Raw genomic sequence first — 23252 nt, 5'->3', positions numbered from 1 at the left:
TTTTCTATTTCTACCGAAACTAAAAAACTAGTCATCATATCGATTATGGACACAGAAAAATACTTAATGACTAAAACAAATTATTTTGTCAATCGTGCTGATGAAGCAATCTAGACGAAGACACAAAAGACAGATGTTAGGATTGTTAGGAGAATGGTTAGGGCTTTTAGGCGATTTGACTAAAGTTAGGCACTTATTTATATTTTCTAGCGCGGTTAATACGTAGTAATATGAACTTGTCACTGTTACAATCTAAATTTTAATGTCAATTGCCATGGTAGAGAATACTTAGTAAATATTTTTATTGGACACTGCATAAGTAAGTATGCAAAAAGATATACGTAATTATGTACATAGGCACTGAAAAAACAAAACATCCGTGCCTCCCAAATTACAGCCAGTAACATACATATTGCCATATTTTTGTTAAATTGAACATTATTGCATGACGCACGCCACTTTCCCGCAGCTAGGCGGCAACCGCCCACTGAAACTCAGTCTCGACGTCCTCTCCGCGCGGTCCGCCGGTCGTTTCCCCCCGACTAACCCCAACTAACCCAACTAAACACGTAAAACGACTTTAGGTACTAATTCCTGTGCGCGGTAAAAGCGCCATTTTGGTTTTTCTTTTTTTTCGAATGGGAAGCGACGCGCGCTAGTGTAGTGTTCGAAATTTGAATTTTGAAGTGCGTGTCGGTAGTGCATTTTTAAGGATTGAAAGGATTTTTTTCTGAAGGTTGGTAAAAATGCATGTAATTTTTTTAAGCATGTTAATTTGCAGGAATTTAAGTTTTGCGCGGGTGCGCTGGGGATCGCGCAACGTTTAAGCAGCGTTCATAATATTTATTACAACTTTATTATTGCGATAAAATCTGATATGCATATAACTAGCCTGCTTAGTTTAATGAGCGTGTCTTCTACATGTGTATTTACCAGATATCTACTGTTACCAGCGCCACTATTCTAGCGCTAAAATCATAACATAACTACGAATTTGGAATGGCAACCACCTACATATGTTATTTCTCCCGTTTATGCAAAAATAATTGAGTAACAGAGAAACATAAGCTAACAATCTACATGTAAATAGCGCGCGTACATGGCTACGGTGACTGCTTACCATCAGGCGAGCCGTATGCTTGTTTGCCACCGACGTAGTATAAATAAAATGTATAGATACATAATTCCTATTGTTATATTGATATTTATTTAAACTTTATTGCCCAAATAATGAAAATGTACAAATGGCGACCTTAATACCACAGGGCGTTCTCTAGCAGTCAACCCAGAGGGCAAACAGAGACATATAAGTAGGTACAAACATGAAAGATTCAAGTTCAAGGAAAATTTTTAACTATGAAGTCAAATGGATGTACCTACCTGGATCAGCGCTGGAAGTCGCCAGCAACATGCTGAGATGAGGCCATTTCGTGACACTTTACTCTCACTATGTTCTCTTTTATGTCTGTCTATTACTGTTTGTGTGTTTATGAATAAAACAAATTCTATTCTATTCTATTCTATTCTACCTAGTACTAGAATTTTTCCCTGCCTGAATTGGAATCGAACCCATGCTATGCTATCAAGAAGGGGCGTGGGTACCTATTCAGACATGTTAAATGTGGTACCAATTAGATATCAGTATTGGCGCTTCACACTCGCAATAACTCATGCGTTAGACGCGGGTGTATTTTAATACTGTAATTTTTAAAAATAATATTAATAAGCAGTTTTAAATTTTGCGTTTCCCAATATTATGGCACAATGTGACATCACACGAGGAAGGAGATTGTTTTATGACAGGCCATCTGTCAGTTTACGTAACTGACGTAGCTATACTCACTGGAGAAAACATTGTCTGTGTTTCATTAATTAACTGCCTGTAAATGTTGCTCGTAAAAGTTAGTTTTAAACATTTTTCTGCAACAAAAGACCTTTCATACATACAAACATACAAAATTAGGACAATGTGTAATAATTTTACTGTGCACAATTACATACGATTCAGGCTAAACCAGTGGTGGGCAAACTTTCTTCATGGGGGCCACAAAGTTTAAGAAATTTAAGTGGAGGGCCAGACTTGCAGTTAAAATGTAGTTTGATTTGCGATTATCGTGGGCCAATGCCGGCGACGGGCCGAATAAAACCCTTTCGCGGGCCGGAGCTGGCCCGCGGGCCGTTTGCCCACCACTGGGTTAAACTAAACTCCTTTATAATTCAAAATATACATAGGTGTGTTGGCACACCTATGTATATTAGGGGACCAGTCCATCAAGTCAATTATTTATTTTATTTTATTTTTATTTATTTGGAGATCCAAACAGACATTAACAGAAAAAAAAATTAAAAATATAAATTAAAAAAAAAATAGTTATTAGTATATAGATTTTTCAGTTTTAGTCAGACGCATGTGGTGGAAATATTCGCTGTTCTCGGTGTGTAGTCTCGGTACCTCAGTTGGCAGAGCATGGGCTAGTGATTCATTGTCGCGAGTTCAAGTCTTGCCCGGAAGTGACTATTTCCACTTTTAATTTATTACTTAGCTTAATAGCATCGTTTGCAGACGTTTCTTAGTACAATATTAATCTTGTCATATTTTTTTAAGCAATTTGCTGTGCAAATGCAAAATATTGCAGGTAACTGCATCTTGGTAAATATTTTATTTTATTTATTAGGATAAATTACAGCTAGAGTAACAAAATAGGTTGCGAAATAGAAACAGTAAGCCAATTACAATTACAAGTTTCCAAAGGTAGAATTCAGTCTCCTGGAAACAGTGGTAGGACGGGAAGATGGTGCCTTCCATTCCTACTGGAAACAGATCCACATGCTGTCCACCTAGTTTTAAGTGTAAAAATGTGTATCTATAGATGTTAAGTGTATGTGGAATAATGGGATTCTGAAATAAAAATAAATAATAATAATTATTATTACCCTGCTATAGTCCGTTTTTTAGCATTAGAAAGAAAGTAAGCGATTTTGACGTGTCTTTTTATTGAAAAACACATGTAACGGCGTATATACTACTTAGAATACCTATAAAAAATTAAACATGGTTATAAAATCTAAACAAATCAATATCACTGGTTATTTTGGTGCATACTTTCGTCACGTGATCGTTGTAAAACGCGGGAATTCATTTGTTTTCGGCGAGCCAATGACCTGATTTCAATAAAGCTTGGCTTTGGTTTCAAAAGATCCGTCTGTGAAAACAAAATACACATCTATTACATTGTTTAGTGGCTGGAAGATCTGTCGATTCACTAATTAGCTGAGAGTAAGAATTCGTTTTGAGTTATAAAGTTAATTTATATATGTATATATATATATTGTATGTATTATTTGTTTTATGTATATGTACTTTGTTGCTTATGTATGTTGAATCTTAGGTAATATTTTGTGTTATTTTGTTAATAGTAACTAGTAATAGATATTAGCACCGTCCACAATCTCTCTGTTTTACCTTAAGGTTGACTGGTAGAGAATGCCTTTTGGCATTAATTTCGCCTTTTGTACGATAAGTTTTCTTTTGTGCAATAAAGTTTAAATAAATAAATAAACAGTTTATTTAGGTTCCTACTGAAAATATATAATATAATATAAATGTTATCTGTTCGTAGATGGAGCGATAATACTGAATAACGTTTGATTTCGTAAGGTGTTTTATTTTTTATTTTTTTTATAAAATATCTTTGTTCATTAATAAAGGACAAATATTTGCTTACGTTTTTGCTACATATATATAGCTAATTAACTTAGCAAGTAGATATAGCACAGTACAGTTACATGGCCAACTGCAGTCTCTAAGTCAGTAGAATAAGGTGTACAATTGGCCAATTAACTGCCCTGTTTAGTAAAGATTACAATAAAATAATATATGAAAATGAATTTCATTAATAAAGTAAGCTACTATAATAGAGAAAGGCATTTTCATTTTACTTATACTTAAAGCTCAATACATCAAAGTCTAATGGCATTTTCAGTGCCGGATTAACCAATAAGCAAAATAAGCACTTGCTTAGGGCACCACGTCTAGGGGGGCACCAAAATCATAGGAAAAAAAAAACGCGCAGGCTGCATCAGCATCGCATTCGTAGTATAGTACTTATGTACACGAAACTTTTTGATACGTGTGCAAGTACCCATCTAATAACGAAGGATCGTAAGAGAGTGAGGACACGTAAGCACATCTCCAACCTTACGCGGAGGCCATCAAAGCTCATGGCCAAAAAATCTTACCGTCGGACTTGTGGCCAACCGATTTTCTCGACGTAGATTACCGATTTTGTAGCGTATTTTGGTCTCTTGCACACCAGATGTGTCGGCCAGGCCGAGTTGCTGCAGAGCCGCGATCCTGTGACCTAATTGTCAAAGTGTAATAAAGGGTCCTGCGAAGGCCGAAAAACAAAAGCATCTTATCAAGTTGCGCTTTCGAGTTAAGGCAAAGGCCGAGCAGTAGGAGGACCTTGATTACATAGGTTCGATTTCAAGCCATTCTTTTGCAGTTCGGCGTTAGGTCTAGGGTTGAAAAATCTCGAAAAAATCAAATCGTTTTTTCAGAACGCTTTGAAATTTTCGTCTTTTTCCGTATTTTTCAGTTTTTTTGGGAAAGAAATGAAACTTTAATACTAATTATTACATTTATTAATCACTGTCACTGCCATCATCTAAATCTATCATACCCGAATCAATGACGTCGTCGACAGTGGAACTGTTAATTTGCAAGTGCAATAGTTGACAGAAGTTTTGTTCCACACAAACCTTTCCACCAATTCAGAGGACTTATGGTCATTACAGGCTGCCATATGAATTCGTTGGCCCAGAAACCGCCTTTTGCTTGGTATTCAGCAAACTTACCCATTAAGTCACAGGTATTAATGTGCATTACAAAACACGCGACTAAGCAGGTGTAAACTATGGGTTAAATATAAATGGAAAAATTCACAAGTTCTTTTCAAAATGCGTTTTTTTCCGTTTATTTCCGATTTTTTTGTTTTTTTTTTCGGAAAAATACATAAACTAAGTGACATTGTTTTTTTCCGAATAAAACTTAAAAAAACATGGCTTTTAGAAAAAACGGGAATTATTCCGAGTTTTTTCAACCCTAGTTAGGTCTTATGCGACGCCAGGCCTTCTACTTTATGCAAACTGCCCCACTTTCGCTTGGCCATGGATCCAAATCCATGCTGTCCTCTTTCGCAGCTGGGCTGCCTTGCTCACACCTCGCCATTAGTTGTATTATATGATAACGCGCCGCGATCTGACGCTGCGGACGTCCAGCTATTCATACCTCGCCATTGGTCAAATTCAAGCCTTGCTTTCTTCCAGCTCGACCTTTGGCCTCATCCGTAAGCGCTGATCGAACGCTCCGCGCATTCAGCCTTAGACTTTGCCTTTAAAAACACCTTCACGATTTAGGCCAATCAAATTAGATCCAAAAATAGCGTTTTGAGGAATTAATTCCCAGCAAGCTGGAAATTGTTTTAATACATTTATTTGGTCCTAAATGCGTGTAATCCCATCAGATTGCTCTATCCCAGGAGGTGTGCATACATTTTGGGATCCTAAGGAGATAATTTTTTCCTTTGGATTGCCAAACCACTCGATGTAGAACAGGGGTGGCCAACAGGTCGATCGCGATCGACCGGTCGATCGCGACTGTTAGTCCAGTCGATCGTGGCAAGGCAAAAAATATAAATACGTAGACCAGTTTCATTTAAGGTTTCACGAAATATGTAATTGGTAGACAGGAGATCTTGGGTCTAATCAAGTTGGCCACCCCTGATGTAGAAGGAACCCACTATCAATTACAATAGCACTTGGTGGATCAGACACTGGTAAGAAAGCGTTTTAGGATTATTAACATGATTTTACCAAAAATAAAAAATGTCGACCTAATTTACAATTTAGGTACTACGAATACATATTAAGGTACCTTAAATCAATCAATCAATCAATATATTTTATTGCAAGAACATAGTTAAATTACATTTCGGATCCTCAGATATAAATTTTAATAATACTTGTAATTAGAACAAATTTTCCGTCGGCCGTACCGTTTTCGATTTACAAGCAAAAAAACTGAAAAGGAGGAAACATTTATGCACACCTCCTGGAATGGAGAAAACTCGGATTACACGTATTTTTAGGTCGAAAAAATCTTATTGTATTGGCCTAATTGTGACACATTATTATTTAAGAAAACGAACCTTATTCGCGTTTGATTAAGTTCTAAAATTACCTCCAACGTCAAAATAATGATGTCGACTTTACACAGTCTTCTCCGAGACCATGGGGACAACGCCGGCCTTGAAACGTCGGGTCAGAGGTAATTTTAAAACTTACCCTATTAAGTCCCGTTTTCGTAAACAATAATTTGCTATTTAAAACATTTGTGGCCATTGGTACATACTTGTTCTGACAAAAACCAACGGCCAATGGCTAAGCCCCTACTGAAGCTCGGCCTTTGCCCTCACATGAATGAGCTTCGCAGGAAAGCTCTAGAGGTTCCAAAATCCTGTGCGGATACTGCCTATGTCTTACGTCTTCGCTTACACTTGGACCATGGTTGGCTTGGCCTCCGGACTTATGCGAAGCACGGTCTTCGAATTTGCTTACACTTGACCTTACCTACTCTTGGAACATTAATACTGCAGTTCTGTCAATTTCCGTGATAAAATGATGTGACGGATTGAAAATTCTATTCTCAGAAGTAATGCGGCAATAAACGTCACTCAATTTACCAAGAAAATTCAATGTAATCTTGATGAGGGGGCACCATGGTCTAGAAATGCTTAGGGCACCAAAATGTCTTAATCCGGCACTGGGCATTTTGTGTTAGATATATACTTTCAGTTTATGTTGAACACCAATCGGCCGTTAATAAAGATACTTGTATAGGTAATAGTAATAAAAATGCTCTGATTACACAACTAAAGTTTCTACGAAACAGATTTTAGTAGAAATTACTAGAGAATGTAGTAACAAGTTGAAAGCGTTCTAAATCATGAACAACAATTAGCATTCCTTTTGTAAAGATAAACAAAAGCCATGCTGTAACAAGTTAGCTGAAATTATCAATAATAGTAAAGTTGCGTGATTTTTCTAATACAAAACCAATACAAGGAGACAACCTCTCCTTACTTTTACTTTAACATAAGTAGTTTCTACGAAACATATTTGAGTAGTAGAAACTCTTATAGATAAAAAAAAAATATAAATCACCAATAATCAATTAAATAGTATTCCCTTTGTAAAAATAGACAAACGCCCGGACCCACCCTTATCTTACCTACCTTCTGGACCCGGGTACGTCCTTAAACTACGTTCAAAAGAGAGGTATGGGCATTGTGAATGTCATGCCAGGGCACAGCACAGCGGATGTCATTCCAGATCTAGAGCAGAGCCCAACTGGGGAAGTACCTCCACCTTACAGAAAACAGCAGCCAAATAACACTAGACCCTACTAATAGTGTTGTGTTCCTGCAGTGAGTAAGGTTGCCAGAGCTCAACGAGGGAGGGGCGGGTTTAGGGTCGGCAACGCACATGTAACTTCTCTGGAGTTGCAGGCGTACATAGGCTACGGAGACTGCTTACCATCAGGCGGGCCATATATTTGTTTGCCACCGACGTACTCGTAGTATAAAAAAAGCCATGCTGTAAAAAGTCAGCTGAAATTATCAATAATAGTAAAGTTGCGTGACGTTTCCAATACAACACCAATACAGGGCGACGACCCCTCCTTAGTTTTAATTTGTGGGGCGACCTCCCTTAGCCACTACTGAACCTTTTCTGTGTCAAAGAATAAACGCCGGACACGTGGTAAGGAAATCGCCTTCCGAGGATTTGTAATATTGGATAAGTATGCGTAAAATTGGATAAGTAAGTAATGAATCCGGTTATGAGATTTTCGTGCGTGGTATAGAATTCGTTATTGTTCTATACTTTTACGTTTAAGAAACATATGATGGTGTTCCCATTGCCCACATTGGCTGTTAGAAATTGATATATAACATTGTGTGACAGGGACAGCACGATAGTATTGATAGTGTCCCTGTCACACGATTTTATATAACATTTTATAACAGCCAATGTGAGAGCATCATCACAATTGACGTAAATGTGAATGTTTATCAATATTTAAAAATCATATTTAAAACACAGTACCTATTTATGTAGGCAAATTGTGTAGTCGTATGGGACGGAAGTAAATGTTAAACTAGGCAGTTTTCGTATAAGAAACAAAATTTCATCAAATAGCTAACGCTATTTATGTGACTTGAACTTATTAATTATTTTCCCTGTCACGTGTTTTAAATGAATGACGTGTCTGTTAAATAAATACGGATTCCCAGCCATAATAAGAAACAATAAGCCCGAATAATAAGTTTCTTTGGATGGAAATAGCCTGACACCACGAACCGTTGACGAGGGTGGTTATTGCGTTCAAAATGTTACAGCTTTCTGGTTTTTACGGCTGTGACTAAAGTTTTGTTAATATCTTTTCAAATGCATCTTTTTTACGGTTTTTGGTGTATATACCTGTTACCTTTAACATAATCTGATGTGACTGACTTGCGTATTTTTCGGCCTACAGGAATTAGGTAGGAAGGGTCAAGTGTAAAAATATGGGTGCACACAAGTTGCTCAAAAATATGTCCCATAGCTCTTAAGTCGACGAATTACGAGCTACGAAACATATTTTTGGGTAAGTTGTGTGCACTCATATTTTCACATTTGACTGTATTAAATACTACGTTTAGTATGCTGAGCATACTATGCTCCGCAATGTTTTGGGTGGCAACTGAGAAACCATTATTATGAGGAGGACAACTTGGAAGGCAGTGGTTTTCATAAAAACTAATTCCAATGCCAATTCTTGAAGTTAGTTAATTGAGCTGACCCTTATCTCCTCAAGGATGCAGTCAGAAAGTGGAATAAGGCACAGTTTAGGAACTGTTTTAGAACTTTGAACTTCGAAATTTTTGAGGACTTTCTCGAGCCGGATTGGAATCTTGCTGGCTAAATCTAGCCCCTGTTATAAAGGAACAAGAATGGAAACCGCAACTTTGATTGACAAGTCCGCCTAAAAGTAAAAACATGCATTTGGCGTTTCGCGTGGCCTTGCTCCGACGCTCCAGCGACTCTGCTCGTAAATCGACCGCTTTGGCAGCCAGCCATAAAATATTTAAAGGAACTTTGAAGGCCAGCGCTTCTGTAATGGTTATTTGGCCTGTGGTATGTACATCAGTGGACTGAACGGCTCTGCGCCTTTAGGTTAATATCATTGTTAACCCTTGTTAAAGTTAAAACTAAAGCTCTATTCAATCTATTAGGTTTTAGTTCTGGTGTAGAGGTCGAACTCTTCAAAGCACTACGTGGTTTGTTAAATATTGCATTGCTTAGCTGCGTCACTTTGGTTAGCCACAGCTTGATGACAAACCCCGAAGTAAATTGAGTGGCTTAACTTCGAACTCGGATAAATCCACTGTACCCTACCTACCTTACCTTACCTACCTACCTTTTCTTTTCTTTTTATATTAAAATCTTCAAATCTCAGAATTGGATTTACCCGAGTAGAAGTTATGTTGTCACTCAATTGCCTAAGTAAGGTAGGTAAACTGGGTATGATGGCAATTGCCTTCTGATAGCCGATAAAAATTTTCAGGGTGCAGTAAAGCAAGGCGTATAACTATAGGTACAAAGAGTTCACCCCACCTTTATACTCTTTCACTGCACCTTCATAAACGAATAAGGTAGGAATATGTTTGTTTAGTTTGGTTGCCTAGAAACAGCTGAGGGGTCGACGCTCGACCACAACACGTAATAAAACACAATTTTAAATGTGGCTTTAATCGTACTAGCTAAATATGGCTTTAGCGGCAGTAAACTGGATCATTTTGCTATGAGGCCAAGAAAAGTATGCAATTATATTACTATAGGTATTTATGTCGTACGTATCCTACTTTACTTGATAACTACGGGCAGTGCCGGATTAAGACATTTTGGTGCCCTAAGCATTTCTAGACCATGGTGCCCCCTCATCAAGATTACATTGAATTTTCTTGGTAAATTGAGTGACGTTTATTGCCGCATTACTTCTGAGAATAGAATTTTCAATCCGTCACATCATTTTATCACGGAAATTGACAGAACTGCAGTATTAATGTTCCAAGAGTAGGTAAGGTCAAGTGTAAGCAAATTCGAAGACCGTGCTTCGCATAAGTCCGGAGGCCAAGCCAACCATGGTCCAAGTGTAAGCGAAGACGTAAGACATAGGCAGTATCCGCACAGGATTTTGGAACCTCTAGAGCTTTCCTGCGAAGCTCATTCATGTGAGGGCAAAGGCCGAGCTTCAGTAGGGGCTTAGCCATTGGCCGTTGGTTTTTGTCAGAACAAGTATGTACCAATGGCCACAAATGTTTTAAATAGCAAATTATTGTTTACGAAAACGGGACTTAATAGGGTAAGTTTTAAAATTACCTCTGACCCGACGTTTCAAGGCCGGCGTTGTCCCCATGGTCTCGGAGAAGACTGTGTAAAGTCGACATCATTATTTTGACGTTGGAGGTAATTTTAGAACTTAATCAAACGCGAATAAGGTTCGTTTTCTTAAATAATAATGTGTCACAATTAGGCCAATACAATAAGATTTTTTCGACCTAAAAATACGTGTAATCCGAGTTTTCTCCATTCCAGGAGGTGTGCATAAATGTTTCCTCCTTTTCAGTTTTTTTGCTTGTAAATCGAAAACGGTACGGCCGACGGAAAATTTGTTCTAATTACAAGTATTATTAAAATTTATATCTGAGGATCCGAAATGTAATTTAACTATGTTCTTGCAATAAAATATATTGATTGATTGATTGATTTAAGGTACCTTAATATGTATTCGTAGTACCTAAATTGTAAATTAGGTCGACATTTTTTATTTTTGGTAAAATCATGTTAATAATCCTAAAACGCTTTCTTACCAGTGTCTGATCCACCAAGTGCTATTGTAATTGATAGTGGGTTCCTTCTACATCAGGGGTGGCCAACTTGATTAGACCCAAGATCTCCTGTCTACCAATTACATATTTCGTGAAACCTTAAATGAAACTGGTCTACGTATTTATATTTTTTGCCTTGCCACGATCGACTGGACTAACAGTCGCGATCGACCGGTCGATCGCGATCGACCTGTTGGCCACCCCTGTTCTACATCGAGTGGTTTGGCAATCCAAAGGAAAAAATTATCTCCTTAGGATCCCAAAATGTATGCACACCTCCTGGGATAGAGCAATCTGATGGGATTACACGCATTTAGGACCAAATAAATGTATTAAAACAATTTCCAGCTTGCTGGGAATTAATTCCTCAAAACGCTATTTTTGGATCTAATTTGATTGGCCTAAATCGTGAAGGTGTTTTTAAAGGCAAAGTCTAAGGCTGAATGCGCGGAGCGTTCGATCAGCGCTTACGGATGAGGCCAAAGGTCGAGCTGGAAGAAAGCAAGGCTTGAATTTGACCAATGGCGAGGTATGAATAGCTGGACGTCCGCAGCGTCAGATCGCGGCGCGTTATCATATAATACAACTAATGGCGAGGTGTGAGCAAGGCAGCCCAGCTGCGAAAGAGGACAGCATGGATTTGGATCCATGGCCAAGCGAAAGTGGGGCAGTTTGCATAAAGTAGAAGGCCTGGCGTCGCATAAGACCTAACTAGGGTTGAAAAAACTCGGAATAATTCCCGTTTTTTCTAAAAGCCATGTTTTTTTAAGTTTTATTCGGAAAAAAACAATGTCACTTAGTTTATGTATTTTTCCGAAAAAAAAAAACAAAAAAATCGGAAATAAACGGAAAAAAACGCATTTTGAAAAGAACTTGTGAATTTTTCCATTTATATTTAACCCATAGTTTACACCTGCTTAGTCGCGTGTTTTGTAATGCACATTAATACCTGTGACTTAATGGGTAAGTTTGCTGAATACCAAGCAAAAGGCGGTTTCTGGGCCAACGAATTCATATGGCAGCCTGTAATGACCATAAGTCCTCTGAATTGGTGGAAAGGTTTGTGTGGAACAAAACTTCTGTCAACTATTGCACTTGCAAATTAACAGTTCCACTGTCGACGACGTCATTGATTCGGGTATGATAGATTTAGATGATGGCAGTGACAGTGATTAATAAATGTAATAATTAGTATTAAAGTTTCATTTCTTTCCCAAAAAAACTGAAAAATACGGAAAAAGACGAAAATTTCAAAGCGTTCTGAAAAAACGATTTGATTTTTTCGAGATTTTTCAACCCTAGACCTAACGCCGAACTGCAAAAGAATGGCTTGAAATCGAACCTATGTAATCAAGGTCCTCCTACTGCTCGGCCTTTGCCTTAACTCGAAAGCGCAACTTGATAAGATGCTTTTGTTTTTCGGCCTTCGCAGGACCCTTTATTACACTTTGACAATTAGGTCACAGGATCGCGGCTCTGCAGCAACTCGGCCTGGCCGACACATCTGGTGTGCAAGAGACCAAAATACGCTACAAAATCGGTAATCTACGTCGAGAAAATCGGTTGGCCACAAGTCCGACGGTAAGATTTTTTGGCCATGAGCTTTGATGGCCTCCGCGTAAGGTTGGAGATGTGCTTACGTGTCCTCACTCTCTTACGATCCTTCGTTATTAGATGGGTACTTGCACACGTATCAAAAAGTTTCGTGTACATAAGTACTATACTACGAATGCGATGCTGATGCAGCCTGCGCGTTTTTTTTTTCCTATGATTTTGGTGCCCCCCTAGACGTGGTGCCCTAAGCAAGTGCTTATTTTGCTTATTGGTTAATCCGGCACTGACTACGGGAGTAATTGACTTGTTACAAATATTCGTGAAATTTGTGACTAGGCCTCTTTTGTGTCAATCGTAGAACGTCAAAGTGGGCTACGTCATGACACTTTGTTTTAATTATATAGGAGCTAATAGAGTAGACGAATCGCCTGATGGTAAGCAATAACCGTCGTCTATGGACATAATCCGCAATACCAGAGAGGTTGTAAGTGCGTTGCTAGCCTTTAAGATGCGAATACGCTCTTTTCTTGAAGGTTTAAAGATCGTATCGGTCCGGAAATACGGCAGGCGACAGTGCATCCCACAATTAACTGGACAGGAAGTTTCTGAAGAAACGCATGAGGATTTCCAACCACCTAAGCGGTGAAGATGGATTTTTTTGCGTAGAGCGATGGCGGAAAGAAGCGGCAGGGAATAATCTGAACAATTCCTCGGAGCAATCTCCGTAATACATGCGATAGAAGATCGACTACATCTCTACGCAGCGTCAAGGAGTTGAGCCGATCTGAAATATGCTGGCAGTCGACAGTTCGAGTCATGATGTTTACATGTTTACGATGTCATGGGCCGCGACAAAACAAACACGAATAACGCTTTCAGTGGCCGATTGTGATTATAAGTACCAACATATTGCAACTTATTATAACCCGACTTTACCAACTTTTCCTTCAGAAGCCTGTAGTGAAGGAAATATTGTGTAAGATGAGATAAATAATGGAGACACGTCATAACTAATGATCATAACATCACGGTAAAGATAAAACTTTCATCTTCTCTTCCATTCTTACTTGTAATATTCGGGAATGCAGGAGAAAACATTTCCACACAGGTTCTATATATGTAACTATAGTCAATAGAGCAGAATCTCATAAAATGTACGCGTTCTTTTCTCTGAATAGTGCAACGTTTTAAGAAGTTCTGGCAAAGTTTGCAAGGAGGATGTCAGTGTGCTGTTTTCTAGATAAAATTGCACTGGGATAGTCATTCGTTCGTCACGGATATTTTGGTACCATTCATGATCCCGTCATAAGACACTCATCATTATAAATACGCCCGACTCGGAATACTGGAGACGTATTTAGAGTCGTGAAATATCATATCAATTTATAGCGAAACTGAGACATTACTCCTAAGAATTGTTTAACATTAACTTTATTAATTATATAAAAAGAACTAAACTAAAATATTAGCATAGAACCGAAGTTATAAATAATGAAACAATAGATAAATAGTTTAATACTGAAGATTGCATGTTTCAGCTTAGGTATAAACCTGAATCTCATATTTAATATATAAAAATATATTTTAGTTTTTTGTTGACTTGCATGACATTTATATGTACTTCTGGTCTCCCGCGATACAGGCCTAGCCTAGTGCGGGGACTCCTGGAAACTCTGTTGTTATGCACCAACTCCTAAAAACAACCGCTGTATAGTTGTTCTGTGTCCTTTAAATTATAAAAAATAATTATATGTTGTCAGAGGGTCGCAGTAGCACACATCGGAAATCGAAATTTAAATACTTGCCTCTCTTTCATTAGTTTTGTGTTAAGCAGAAACGTCTGCAAACGATATTCGCTGCTAATGGGTAAGACTTGGTAGTTCAGTGAGTTTTTCCACCTTTCATTTATTTTGTATATTCATTTGAGCGACAGAAAGGCAAATAGTAGAACAAACGACCGAAATAGTTCGCGATCGGGCCTCAGCAATAGTCACTGTATCAAGTTTTATTTTTTCTAAGCTGATAATCAAATCAATGTTTCATGAATAGTGATGCTCGCTGTCTGTAGCTATATTGAATTACAATTCAATCATCAATTGAGAACACACATGCCAAATCGCTTTATTACCTACTGATACTGATATGCATCAACTTTTAGTGGTGTATTAGTTTGAATCATTCTGTTATAGTTAGTTTTTTTTTTAACATTGGAAAATGGAAAAAAGGTAAACATTTTGATGCGTCTTTTTGTTGAAAATTATTGAAATACGATTTTAAGAATTAGCTTATATTGGGAACGCATGAAAGCAAAAGAATGTAAATAACCGTAAATGATTTATAATTATTCCATATTTGCTGTAACTTATTTTTCAAAAGTGTTTTTTAATAAAAAGACACGTCAAGATCGCTTACCTTCTTTCTAATGCCAAAAAACGAACTATAATATTTAATATTTTTACAATTCTCCCTGTTTATAGTTATCACAAATTATTACATAAGTATGAAGGGTTTATTAATAATCAAGTAACATAGTATATAACTTAAAAAAGAAAACTAAAAAAATAATAATACTAGCTTTGTCTGTTGTAGGTACTAATTAGCTATTCCTCACAGAGGCGTGCTATAATTTTAATTTTGTTTTGATACGGAACCCTAAAAATTGCTTCAATATGTGGAAATTCAGCAGTGGGCGTGTTTCGGGTGATAGACTATGATATAAAGTCTACGGCGTGCATAAGTTCAGAGATGAAATGGTAGAGCCGGCAGATGACCGAACGAGATGCTCTTATGGAACTTTCAGTAGGAGGAGCAGAGAAAGCGCTATGAGCGCTAGAGCGTTATTTTATTACCAGCATTTAGTTCTCCGACAAGTCTGTATTTCAGCTAATACCCTTCAAACTTAGGGCACTTTTCAGTGACACGCTAATTTTTTATAGCCATCCAACGAGTAGGTTTGGTAAAACACGTACAGTTACAGTTTTGGCAACACTAATACACATGAATTATATATTTTAAGAAAGATAAAAGATCGAGCTTTTGTTTTATGTAAGATTCAACCATCTAAAAAACGAAAAATAAATAAATAGGGATGAAAACCACCTTGAGCAGGTAGCGTATTTTTTGTATGTTTTTTTATAAAAAAAATCCGGATATTACCTAGAATTATGCAAATCTGAGACAGAAAATGGCTTTTAATTATATTGTAAGTAATTGAGCATTAAATAAGCTTTCAACCCATATATATGAATAATAAGGGATCTGTACATAGGTACAATGCAAAAGCATATGCTAATAATAATGCATAAGCTATAGAGCTTATTTATCGGTCAAAACCTTTTTGACAGAACTCATGACCTGACTAAGTACAACACAGGTCGCAGGTTCACCTCTGTAATTGTCACAATTGCACGCGTCCTTTGCGCTTCCTTATTAAATCCGCTCTAATTCCTGCGCTTGCGTCGACTGCACATTAAGCGACACACTATTTCGGACCGTATCTCGTCGCAATAAGGTGCACGACCTGTCAACTAATTATCCACGGTGGTATGACGGTTAATTGTCGCGGTTGAGGATCTTGCGACGAAAATACCTACAATAATTAGTACAGCGCATTGTTGCGGATTGAGATCTAATTTTGAAGGGCTGATAACCTATGAGTATGTGAGATATTTAGGACAATCTCTTTCGTAAACTGTTAACATTTTCTTGTTTATACACGAGACTTTTCTTTCTTATAAGTACACTTAGTACACTCGTCATGTATATCGGAGTAGCTAGGTGCTCACGAATATCTGCCCGCGTAGCTTACATGCCAATTGTTAACGCTCCGCAGCGTAGTATAGTCATCTCTATCACTCTTTCATATTAGTGCGACAGTGACAGTTGCGTTTCGTTGACTACGCGGCCTGAATACGTATCTATTGTCAAAGCGATAGAGTGCGTGTTTAGATATTTTTAAACATTTTGGACGTTCCGATATATCTTGGCGACTACAGTGACTAATATACGCGATGTAAGAGTGCGACTTTTTTTATCCGTAGGGCGCGGATTCAAACTCCGGCTCGTACCATTGATATTAACGGAACTTATTTAGATACAATATGTCATATAGTTTGATATTTACCTTCAAAACATCTTGAGGAAACCGGACTTATCTGAATAAGGTCTAGTTTCCACTCTGGACTGAAAGGTCAGATGACAGTCACTTTCGTAAAAAAATGTGCCTATTACGCCAACCCTTCGGATTAGTTGACAGGCGAATCCTAAGCTCTCATGAGCCGTGATAATTAGCCGGGAAGAGAATGAAATACAGTGATTGTAGTATGTTTAGTTTTAGATTATACTTTAGCTGTATCTCTAAGTCAAACTTCACATAATGACTGATGAGGCGAATAACGAATAACCAGGCAAATAGCGAACACGAGTGTGTGAATGCAGAAAGAAACAGAGGGCCTATCGCTGACACCGAAGTTCGCAAATTGCGGTCGTCTTCCTCTTTTACTTCAATTAAGGCGTAGTTAGAGTGACAGAGAAAGATGTCCGCAATTAGGAACCTCGGTGTTCGCGGTAGGCCCTCAGACTGCTCATCATTTGCCTCGCTACTCGCACGAATGAGTTAGCTTGACTGGCCACTGAGGCGGAGCGGAGCGGAGATGTGGGGAATCAACCAATAGCATAGGTAGTAATCCAGCGGTAATTGTAGGGTTTGCGTACATATATCTCATTCTTAATCGATTCTCTCTCACTTCTGGAAAACTTGAAGCATCCATTGAAATTAGAGGCATTTCATACAAAAAAACTTCTATTATAAGTCCTGCTTTCTCAAAAAATATAGGAATTATTTAACTAGGTACTATATTGACCCAACGCTCATTAACTAAACAATATTTATTTTAGCAAGTACAATGGCAAACATTGAGACAGGGCGTGACAGCAGTCATTTGAGTAATGATGTCACCGAGCCCCGCTCAAATGAGCACTATTTTTATTCGCGGCTATCACGCTTTGGATATTTGGGGCAAACCATTGTGATTTGGGGCAAACCAATAAGTAACTACGGCAAGGAGATGGTAGCTTTAGTGTTTGTTTTAGGAGTATGCTTCTATTTCTAAGGAAGAAGGCAAACATTGATGGACAAATTGCAAACTTAAAACGACATTCTGGTGTCTTAGGGGGCGTCCATTAATCGCGTCATATTGTATAGGGGGGGGGGCGGGGGTCAGCAAAAAATCACCAATGATCACCACAGGGGACGGGGGGGTATGGACACGTATCACGTGTATTTTTTTTTTCATCTGTGCTATACTGTATTATAGTCAATAAAATAAAAATAATAGTTTTCCGCCCTTATTATCCTTCACGTGTACTTAGGTTCATTTGTTAGAAAACTGTTCTTTAGTTATCGAAAAAAATACACGTCATATTGGATGGGGGGGGGGGGGGGTCCTGAAAATATCACCAAAGATCACCATGGGGGAGGGGGGGGTCTAAAACAAGCCAAAAACGTATGACGCGATTAATGGACGCCCCCTTAGGTTCAGGATCGATTCGTCCACAATCCTAATTCGCCACCTTCTTAACTTGCCATTATTGCCAAATGGTCCACTGTTCTGATTCGTCAACATTTACCGTCTCTTTCCTATCTTGTCCACATACCTATGTGGTCCAGAGTGTTGTCATTGGTGGAGGTTAAAATCACCGGCCAATAAAACTTTTTGGTTGAAAAAAAAGCAATAGAAAAGTATGTAAATTGCAGAAGTTATCTTATTTATAGAAGGTAGTCAGAATAATTCAATTCAATAATAGGTGGTATAAGGTACTATATGGTTGACGAGCTGGCACTGTGATCAAACTGATCAAAATGGGAATATACATATACGATCTGGTGGTACTGTGCAGCTGTTGTCAGAATGGTAATGTGGACGTCTGGACGAGTTAGGAAGGTGACGATTTAGGAATTGTATGCTGACGACATGGCATTGTGGACGATTTAAGGTGACGAAATTTGATTGTGGACGAAGCGGTCCAGCCCGGGTAGCCAACATGCCAATCGTTAACGCTCCGCCTCCGTAGCGAATGAAACGCAACTGTCATTGTCGCACTTATATGGAAGAGTTATAGAGAGAGATGACTACGGAGCGTTCACGATTGGCATGTTGGCTACGCGGGCTGACCCCTATCTAAGGGTTTCGTAGTAGGGTGGCCCTTACGCCTTTATTGATAGTAAAGCGATACAAATACATACAAGGATTTAAGACGGAAGCGCCTGAACCTGTAGCTTATATGTTTCCTGTGAATAAGAACACATTTAGGTATTCGGTATTCGATAAAGACAGTGGAAACAACATAATAATATTTGACATTTGTATACCTTTAGCGTTTGCCAACAGGGCATTTCTATTAAAATTTGTACCCTTTCAACTTTTGTGTTACAATGTGTACGTAGAATCTTTTAATTCAATTATTAGGGCATCATCAACATATTAATAATTAGGTAGGTTATAGTAACAAGTTATAGTATTTTTCAAACAGGGAGGGCACACTGACAGATATGTCATCTCAATACAATTTTGCGAGATTTGGCGTTTTGAGGTTTTACGTTATATGGAGCAGAATGAGATGATGCCTGTCACCGTACCCATCGAGTTTGAAAAATACTAAAATACTAACTTAAACAAAAATGGAAATTGGCTTATTTAGTAATGACAACGACTTACCTAACCACATCTATTGTATGTGCCTTACTTATACAAAACGAAAGACCACATGGGGCGCTCCCGCTTTATGATTATCAGTTGAAAATCTCATTCATTTCAATTACAATTCTCATTGCTATCTTGTACCAATTGAAGCACAATATCACAATCATCACATACGTTGGACGTTTGAGTCACGGCTGATGGGAGCGACCCACAGTCATCCTACATGTTGTCTCGTTATGACCCACTTCTGATCATCGTACCGTCATGAACCCGACAATGTTGCGGTATTATGTAGAAATATTTATTGGTACGTTGTATGATTTAAAGCAATAGGAAAGTAAGGCAACTATTTTAGTTGAAATAACCTGAGCATGGCTATTAAAATTAAAACATAACGAAATGCACAGGAATTAGTAGTAAAGTATTTCTGTATACAGATACAGAAATAGGTACCTACTTTACTTACTACCAGTCTGTGTAATTTCATCAATTCATCACTCATTTCATTCGCGTCTTCTAACAAGCGAAACTCATTGTTCATAACAATATATTGTTGATTAAACCTAGTTAGTTAGTTAGTGCTTCTGGGCATTTTCCGCAAATCGACAACCATTGTGCCTATTTTGCTTGAAACGAGGTAGCGCTACTCTAACCACCCCAGCTCCTCCACGAAGCCTAGCAAAGTTTTCAGGTTGCTAATTGCCTCTCCTAGTGTGCACGGAGTCCCTAGGTATTTGTTCCTGTATACTTCTACCTGTTTGCAGTCTAGGAGAATATGTTTTGTTGTTTCTTCTTCTTCCATGCACGCTCTGCACATGGGGCTGTCCGTTTTACCCATATTGTGTAGGTGTTTGTTAAGTGTGTTATGTCCTGTAATTAATCCTACTATTTTACGTAGTTGGTGTCGAGGTGTTTTCAGTAGTATTTTGGTGAGTTTGTGGTTCAGTTCCGGTAGAAAATCCTTAGTCTGCCTGCATGTGTCCATTTCAATCCAGTATTTATTGTGCAGTTGTCTGTGATGTAGGTCTAGCTGGTTGTGTATATGGGATATTGGTAGGGGTATGATGGGCTCGGGTCCATATGCCGGCGTTTCTGAGCCTTTCCTGGCCAGTTCGTCCGCTGCATCGTTTCCTCTTGATCCACTATGCCCCTTTATCCATTGAATTGTTACTTTGTTGCCTTCTTTGCTCACTTCCGTGAGGCTTCGATGACATTCGAGTATGAGCTCTGAATTAAGTTTGTCGCTGCATAGCGCTTGTAGTACTGATTTACTGTCTGATAGTATTAGTATATTTTCGTGTTTCACCTGTCGTCTTGTTATGGCATTGCAAGCTTCTATTATTCCCACACATTCAGCTTGGAATACCGTGTTATGTTTCCCTAGGGGTTTTGAGATGTGTATGTTTAGGTCCTCCGAGAAGACACCACATCCTGTCCCTTCAAATGTTTTTGAGCCATCTGTGAATATTCTTAGGTTTGTTTGGTCTAGTCCTTCTTTTGGATCTTCTGTTAATGATATGGCGTATTCTTTCCAGAAGATCATAGTTTTTGGTGTTTTGTCGATGGGCGCCTCCAGCATGGGTAGTTTTGAGATCATATTTTCATAGATCTTCTTGTGCGATGAGCTGAAGGATGTCCATAGGTTTAGCTTTTTCAACCGAAGAGCCGTGGCAGCCGCTTCTTTTTGTATATATATATGTAATGGTAGGAGTCCTAGCATTATTTCTAGCGCCGCAGTCGGAGTAGTTCTCATACAGCCCGTCGCAGCCACACATGCTAGTCTTTGTGTTTTGTTTAGTTTGTCTATTACCGTGGTTAGCTGGGTGCGGGGCCACCATACGACCGAGCCATAGCTGATCATTGGCATTATTACCATTTTGTATAGCCACAGTATGATGTGAGGAGCAAGTCCCCATCTCTTGCCCACCATCCTCCGGCATTGCCAAAAGGCTACTGTTGCTTTGTTTAGTTTATTGTCCAGGTGTTTGTTCCAGTTCATTCTATCATCCAGGATTATGCCTAGGTATTTTACATCCTTTGAAAGTGTCAATCTTATGCCAAAAAGGGTTGGCAGTTCGTATGTACCCAGTTTTCGTTTGTGTGTGAAGAGAATTGTGTCGGTCTTTTTTGGGTTTACCGATAGGTCATTCTCCTTGCACCATTTCTCTACTATTTTCAGTGCTGTCTGTGTGAGATCACATAGTGTGTTTATTACTAGGCCGCTGATTAGTATTACTAAGTCATCTGCGTACCCTATAGTCATAAAGTGTTTGTTGTTTAATTTTGTTATCAATTCGTTCACCACCAGGTTCCAAAGCAGTGGTGAGAGTACTCCTCCCTGGGGGCATCCTCTCATGACTAGTGCTTGATGAGTTTGGTTTTCAGATAGTCTTATTATTCTCTGTCTTAACATATTCATTATCCATTCGGTTACGAGTGGATTGGTTCTATGTCTTTGTAATGCTTGTTGAATGCTGCTAAAGTTTGTCTTGTCAAAGGCTCCTTCTATGTCGATGAAGGTGCCTAGGCATGAGTTCTTCCTTGCTAGCGCATTCTCTATGTTGCTTACTACAGCATGGAGAGCTGAGTCAGTTGATTTCCCTTGACTGTAGGCGTGTTGGTTTGGATGGATTTCTATGTTTTTTAGGGCTGTGTCCTTCAGTTCTCTGTCACATAGTCTTTCTAGTGTTTTTAGCATGAAGGATGTAAGGCTGATTGGTCTGAAAGACTTGGGATCCGAGTAATCGGTTTTGCCTGGCTTTGGGAGGAAAATCACTTTCACTTCCCTCCATTTATGTGGTATATATCTAAAGGCTATACAGCTGCACAGTAGATTGGATAGATGTTTGATTAATGTATGTCCACCCCATTTTAGTAGGGCTGGGTAAATTCCGTCTGTTCCCGGCGATTTAAAGTTATCAAAACTATTTACCGCCCAGGTTGTTTTATTATATTCTGTTATACATTCTGCTGTTCTCCATTCGCTTTCAGTTGGATTATAGTTAATTGTATCCTGTTCTGGGTCTTGCTCGTTTACTACTTTGCATCCTGGGAAGTGGGTCTCCACCAGTAGCCTTTCTGTCTCAGCTGGGCTGCTGGTGGTACTATTATCTTGTCTCCTCAGGGTACCCAGTAGTTGTCTTGGTTGGTCTGCAAGGATTTTCCTTGTTCTGTTTGCTTGAGTTACTGTGGATATGTTGTCGCAGAAGTTTCGCCATGAGGCTGATTTTCTGTATCTTAGTCTTTTCTTGTAGTCTGTTTTAGCTGTTTTGTACCTGTCCCAGTCCTCTTCAGCTCTTGTGTTCATTGCTCTATTAAGTAACCTTCTCATTTTTGTTCTCATTCGTTCCAACTCCGGTCCCCACCAGCTGTTGTTGTTATTGTTATTGCCTTTTCCTCTAGCTGATGGAGTCGATAGCGGACATGTGTTTTCGTAGCTTTCAGTTATGTTTTTAATAAGTAAGTTTACCTGTTCCTCCAATTCCTTTGTATTGCTAGGTCTGTTAGTGTGTGTGTTATTATGTAGTTTACCTTCCAGAAGTTCCTTGTACGCCGCTATGTCCGTGCGTCTCGGGTTTCTTCTAGGTGTGGATGTTTGGGTGTCAGCTGTCAGGTCATACCGAATCCATCTGTGGTCGGAGCAGGATAGCTCGTCCGACACGTGCCAGTTGGATATGTGTTGAGCTGCCAGTCCTGTGCTTAGAGTAATGTCAATTATAGTATTACACCTACGAGTGACAAAAGTTGGTTTGGATCCTGTGTTTAATATATCTAGGTTAGTTGACATAAGGTATTCAACAATATCGTTACCTCTTTTGTTGTTGGTTTCCATTCCCCATAGGTTGTGATGGCCGTTGCAGTCTGCAGATATGACCAGCTCGAGCCTTTCTCGTTCGCAGTAGCGTATGAGGTTGTTCATCTCCACTGGAGGTGGTTCGTCCTCCGCCGCCATGTAGGTGGACGCCAGGACTATCTCCGGTAGACTTGAGTTTTGTGTTCTGAGGAG

The 23252-nt window shown here is 38.8% G+C and overlaps 1 protein-coding gene across 1 annotated transcript in view; it reads left to right on the top strand.

Moving 5' to 3' along the window:
* The first annotated feature begins 499 nt into the window (after nt 1-499).
* LOC133522694 (axoneme-associated protein mst101(2)-like) overlaps nt 500-23252 on the top strand; it is a 255262-nt gene continuing 232509 nt past the window's right edge. Inside the window, exon 1 of the mRNA XM_061858106.1 lies at nt 500-736. The gene's annotated coding sequence lies outside the window, so the exon portion shown is untranslated. The remainder of the gene's footprint in view (nt 737-23252) is intronic.

Source organism: Cydia pomonella, chromosome 11 (genome assembly GCF_033807575.1).
Source record: "Cydia pomonella isolate Wapato2018A chromosome 11, ilCydPomo1, whole genome shotgun sequence".
NCBI lineage: Eukaryota > Metazoa > Arthropoda > Insecta > Lepidoptera > Tortricidae > Cydia > Cydia pomonella.
The sequence above is the reverse complement of the archived record's forward strand: the minus strand, read 5'-3'. Positions and strand labels throughout refer to the sequence as shown.